Below are 6,182 nucleotides of genomic sequence, written 5' to 3' on the forward strand. Positions count from 1 at the left end.
CAGTAGGGACTGGTGCACTTCACAAAATAGATGGCATCATGAGGTAGGAAAATTATGTGGATATATTGAAGCAACATCTCAAGACATCAGTCAGGAAGTTAAAGCTTGGTCGCAAATGTGTCTTCCAAATGGACAATGACCACAAGCATACTTCCAAAGTTGTGGCAAAATGGTTTAAGGACAACAAAGTCAAGGTATTGGAGTGTCCATCACAAAGCCCTGACCTCAATCCCATAGAAACTGTGTGGGCAGAACTGAAAAAGCGTGTGCAAGCAAGGAGGCCTACAAACCTGACTCAGTTACACCAGCTCTGTCAGGAGGAATGGGACAAAATTCACCCAACTTATTGTGGGAAGCTTGTGGAAGGCTACCCAAAATGTTTTGACCCAAGTTAAACAATTTAAAGGCAATGCTACCAAATACTTATTGAGTGAATGTAAACTTCTGACCCACTGGAAATGTGATGAAAGAAATAAAAGCTGAAATAAATCATTCTCTCTACTATTATTCTGACATTTCACATTCTTAAAATAAAGTGGTGATCCTAATTTTTATCTTTATTTATCTAGGCAAGTCAGAACAAATTCTTATTTTCAATGTCTGCCCCAATACCCAGAATGAGAGATTTGTACCTTGTCAGCTCGGGGATTTGAACTTGCAACCTTCCGGTTACTAGTGCAACGCTCTAACCACTAGGCTACCCTGCCGCCCCTAACTGACCTAAGACAAGGGCAACCAGTGAAGGACAAACACCATTGTAAACACAACCCATATTTATGTTTATTTATTTTCCCGTTTGTACTTTAACTATTTGCACATTATTACAACACTGTATTTAAACATAATATGACATTTGAAATGTCTTTATTTTTTTGGAACTTTTGTGAGTGTAATGTTTACTATTCATTTTTAATGTTAATTTCACTTTTGTTTATTTTCTATTTCACTTGCTTAGTCAATGTAAACATATGTTTCCCATGCCAATAAAGCCCCTTAAATTGAAATTGAAATTGAGAGATTGTGTAGAGGCAGACAAACCAGAAGAGGCCCAACTTGGCCTAGCTCCAGACGCCCCTACATCCACCCTAATTCTCCCCACAAAAGAGTCTCCACACTGGGAGGGAGAAACCACTGTACACCCTCCCTCCCCAACACTCCCCATCCACATCCACTCAAACACAAAAGGGACGGAGCAGCCAAACAGGTGCCGTATTGCCGGAGGTTGCGGAGAAAAGAGAGGGTTTGGCCACTTGGTGCGTTGCGAAGCCGCTTGAGAGGGCTTCTGGGGGTTGTCATGGAGACAGGGCTAAAAGAACATAACGCTTGTCTTTGGAAGAAGAGATGAGCAGAGAGAGGAAGAGAGAGAGGAGAAGAGGAGAGAGAGGAGAAGAGAGAGGAGAAAGAGGAGAGAAAGGAGAAGAGAGAGGAGAAAGAGGAGAGAGGGAAAACGTTATATTAGTTCTGCAGAAAATGGCTGCAGGTTTGGCTCTCATCCTTTCAATTCAACTCTTCTTTCTCCTTTCCTCTCCTTCGTTTACTTACACTGTGTTCTCTTCACAAAACCAACAGTGCCTCTAAGGTAAAAACAAACCGAAAAACAACCTTACTGGTGAATAACCCAGGTGGTGTGGGTTGCTAATTCTAATCACTTATGGAAAAAAGAGAGTTAGCAAATAGGCTGTCAAATGCTAAATGCGAAAATATGAATCACAGAGGGAAAAACACAACATGGATTGCCGTAGGTCTACTTCAGAATCTCAATGCTAAATGCTAATAGCATTCATCAAAGAGAAGAACACTGAAATGGATTGCTGTTCTTCAGACTCTCACTGTTAAATGATAATCACTAATAGCACTTATGCTAATAGCGAGAAAGAACACAAACATGAATTGCTAATTCCCAATGCTAAATGCTAATAGCATTTATGCTAATAGCATTCAACAGAGCGAGAGAACACGTGACTGGATTGTCGTAGGCCACTATCAGATTCTCAATGCTAAGCATTTATCAAAAAGCAAGATTCGCTTACACAAGTAAATATGTACAGTGCCTTGCGAAAGTATTCGGCCCCCTTGAACTTTGCGACCTTTTGCCACATTTCAGGCTTCAAACATAAAGATATAAAACTGTATTTTTTTGTGAAGAATCAACAACAAGTGGGACACAATCATGAAGTGGAATGACATTTATTGGATATTTCAAACTTTTTTAACAAATCAAAAACTGAAAAATTGGGCTTGCAAAATTATTCAGCCCCCTTAAGTTAATACTTTGTAGCGCCACCTTTTGCTGCGATTACAGCTGTAAGTCGCTTGGGGTATGTCTCTATCAGTTTTGCACATCGAGAGACTGAATTTTTTTCCCATTCCCAGTGAGGTTGGATGGAGAGCATTTGTGAACAGCAGTTTTCAGTTCTTTCCACAGATTCTCGATTGGATTCAGGTCTGGACTTTGACTTGGCCATTCTAACACCTGGATATGTTTATTTTTGAACCATTCCATTGTAGATTTTGCTTTATGTTTTGGATCATTGTCTTGTTGGAAGACAAATCTCCGTCCCAGTCTCAGGTCTTTTGCAGACTCCATCAGGTTTTCTTCCAGAATGGTCCTGTATTTGGCTCCATCCATCTTCCCATCAATTTTAACCATCTTCCCTGTCCCTGCTGAAGAAAAGCAGGCCCAAACCATGATGCTACCACCACCATGTTTGACAGTGGGGATGGTGTGTTCAGGGTGATGAGCTGTGTTGCTTTTACGCCAAACATAACGTCTTGCATTGTTGCCAAAAAGTTCAATTTTGGTTTCATCTGACCAGAGCACCTTCTTCCACATGTTTGGTGTGTCTCCCAGGTGGCTTGTGGCAAACTTTAAACAACACTTTTTATGGATATCTTTAAGAAATGGCTTTCTTCTTGCCACTCTTCCATAAAGGCCAGATTTGTGCAATATACGACTGATTGTTGTCCTATGGACAGAGTCTCCCACCTCAGCTGTAGATCTCTGCAGTTCATCCAGAGTGATCATGGGCCTCTTGGCTGCATCTCTGATCAGTCTTCTCCTTGTATGAGCTGAAAGTTTAGAGGGACGGCCAGGTATTGGTAGATTTGCAGTGGTCTGATATTCCTTCCATTTCAATATTATCGCTTGCACAGTGCTCCTTGGGATGTTTAAAGCTTGGGAAATCTTTTTGTATCCAAATCCGGCTTTAAACTTCTTCACAACAGTATCTCGGACCTGCCTGGTGTGTTCCTTGTTCTTCATGATGCTCTCTGCGCTTTTAACGGACCTCTGAGACTATCACAGTGCAGGTGCATTTATACGGAGACTTGATTACACACAGGTGGATTGTATTTATCATCATTAGTCATTTAGGTCATTATTGGATCATTCAGAGATCCTCACTGAACTTCTGGAGAGAGTTTGCTGCACTGAAAGTAAAGGGGCTGAATAATTTTGCACGCCCAATTTTTCAGTTTTTGATTTGTTAAAAAAGTTTGAAATATCCAATAAATGTCGTTCCACTTCATGATTGTGTCCCACTTGTTGTTGATTCTTCACAAAAAAATACAGTTTTATATCTTTATGTTTGAAGCCTGAAATGTGGCAAAAGGTCGCAAAGTTCAAGGGGGCCGAATACTTTCGCAAGGCACTGTAAGTGCATCATAAAAGGGCCTCTTTTAAAGAAGAGCATATAACATCTCTCAGAGGAAGACAAAGCAATGTTCCCTGAACTCAAGGCCCTAAGTGATGGTGCAACCACCCGCCTGCAAATGTGGCAATATTGGAAATCATCACCTTGTGTCATGGGGACCGGTGACATCACCAAAGGACCTTTAATGACCCTTAACAACCCTTCACAGTGTCTGGAGAGAGAAGGTGAACGAGGTCTCCGGGAGAGGCAGGAGTGACCAGGTTCAAATGGCGATGATTGCGCAACAGGTGAGCAACATGTTGGCAACATCACAAAGGCTGTTGAGTGCTGGTAAGTGAGTTGTTGCCATGGTGTTCTATTTGGAGAAAGCCAGAGCTCTGATTGCTTCTGTGTGTGGGTAAAGGCTGTTTATCAGAGTATATGCTGTTACTGCTGGAGAAGGCATTGTTGACGGAGTGTGTGTGTGTACGTGTTCTCTTCAAATGTACAGGCAACCACAGGCCTACTATATAATACTTTGTGTGTGTGTGTGTGTGTGTGTGTGTGTGTAGGCTGTGCTGGGGTGGATGCCAGCGGCGCTGTAGCCTTGTCCTGAGCTCCAGCCTTGACAGCACGAACACAGAGCAGCAGGGGAAGAATGGGAGGAAGCCTGGCCCAACACACACACAAGGGTTGAATATTTTCTTTACAAATGTTTCATTCCCGAGAATAAATCACTTTTCTCCCGTGTAACCGAGTATTTCCTGCCAAAACCGTAAGTGTTCTTCAAAAGCTTATAAAGTATATAAATAGGTCTATGTCTGGATTTGTTTAGAGCTTTGATGGAAAATTCAAACCTGATGCTACCTGAGCCTGATGCTACCTGAGCCTGATGCTACCTGAGCCTGAGCCCTACATTGAAGACATTTACTGAGCCCTACATTGAAGACATTTAATGAGCCCTACATTGAAGACATTTAATGAGCCCTACATTGAAGACATTTACTGAGCCCTGCATTGAAGACATGTAATGAGCCCTGCATTGAAGATATGTAATGAGCCCTACATTGAATAAATTTAATGAGCCCTACATTGAAGATATTTAATGAGCCCTACATTGAAGATATTTAATGAGCCCTACATTGAAGATATTTAATGAGCCCTACATTGAAGATATTTAATGAGCCCTACATTGAAGATATGTAATGAGCCCTACATTGAAGATATTTAATGAGCCCTATATTGAAGATATGTAATGAGCCCAACACTGAAGACATTTAATGAGCCCTACATTGAAGATATTTAATGAGCCCTACATTGAAGATATTTAATGAGCCCTACATTGAAGATATGTAATGAGCCCTACATTGAAGATATTTAATGAGCCCTACATTGAAGATATTTAATGAGCCCTACATTGAAGATATGTAATGAGCCCTACATTGAAGATATTTAATGAGCCCTATATTGAAGATATGTAATGAGCCCAACACTGAAGACATTTAATGAGCCCTACATTGAAGACATTTAATGAGCCCTACATTGAAGATATTTAATGAGCCCTACCTTGAAGATATTTAATGAGACCTACATTGAAGATATTTAATGAGCCCTACATTGAAGATATTTAATGAGCCCTACATTGAAGATATTTAATGAGCCCTACATTGAAGATATTTAATGAGCCCTACATTGAAGATATTTAATGAGACCAAGCCAAAAAAAAGCCCAACTGATTGTGCCGTAGATGTAGCTATGCTCCCTGGGTAAATAACTGAAACTAGCTCCAGTAGCCTAATCTTTTTTGGTGTGACCTGTATTACTGTATTGTATTATACTGTATTATATGGACTGGAATCTTTCAAACCATGATAAAACAGGGAGAGAACATACAATTCTGGTGCAGCACACACGGCAAACGAAGTTCGGCTAGCGAATTTGATTTTCATTTTGAAATATAATAGGGACTATTTGTGTAATTATTAGGCTGATTCAAATATACCTTTTATAATATTTCCTCCAATGTTATTAGTCTACTTCCTCTTTCTCTCTCTGTTGTTGCTTCAGTCCTTCCTCTCTTTCAACAGTTAAATGAAATACATTTAGTTGTCCTTATCTTCATCATTCTAATGACATTGTTGAATAATATAGAACTAGAATTAGATGCAGAATGCTTTCACTTCTCTTCACAATGATGTAATGGTTATGGGTCTGAATAAATAACTGTATAACCTACAGCCAATGTGCATTTACTTTTCTTTCAAACTACCTGTGAGTTCTATTAGTTGCTGTATTTAACATTCAGCAAAGAGCTATAGTCTATTAGTATAAGAAATGCAATAAACAAATGACCAGCATATTCTAGTCTAGCTTTTCCTGCACGGGACTCCAAGAGCCTAGGAGCCTTTTTTAAGGAGAGAGACCAGTGGGGCACAGGTGTGTGTGTATTGTGCAAGAGACAGAGGCTATAAGTTAGAAGCTTAGTATGCATTATCAATTAGCTAAATATAAGGCTAATACTGCATTGAATGTATTACCTGAATGAGGTAG

The 6,182-nt window shown here is 40.1% G+C and overlaps 1 long non-coding RNA gene across 1 annotated transcript; it reads left to right on the top strand.

Annotated features, from left to right (window-relative positions):
* The first annotated feature begins 3,853 nt into the window (after positions 1-3,853).
* Positions 3,854-5,869, top strand: LOC149978159 (uncharacterized). Its single transcript, XR_016486414.1, has 2 exons — positions 3,854-3,940; positions 4,205-5,869. It is a non-coding gene; the product is annotated as an uncharacterized LOC149978159 (long non-coding RNA).
* The last annotated feature ends 313 nt before the right edge of the window (positions 5,870-6,182 follow it).

This window comes from Oncorhynchus mykiss, chromosome 15 (assembly GCF_057628025.1).
Source record: "Oncorhynchus mykiss isolate SJ-2025 chromosome 15, ASM5762802v1, whole genome shotgun sequence".
Classification (NCBI taxonomy): domain Eukaryota; kingdom Metazoa; phylum Chordata; class Actinopteri; order Salmoniformes; family Salmonidae; genus Oncorhynchus; species Oncorhynchus mykiss.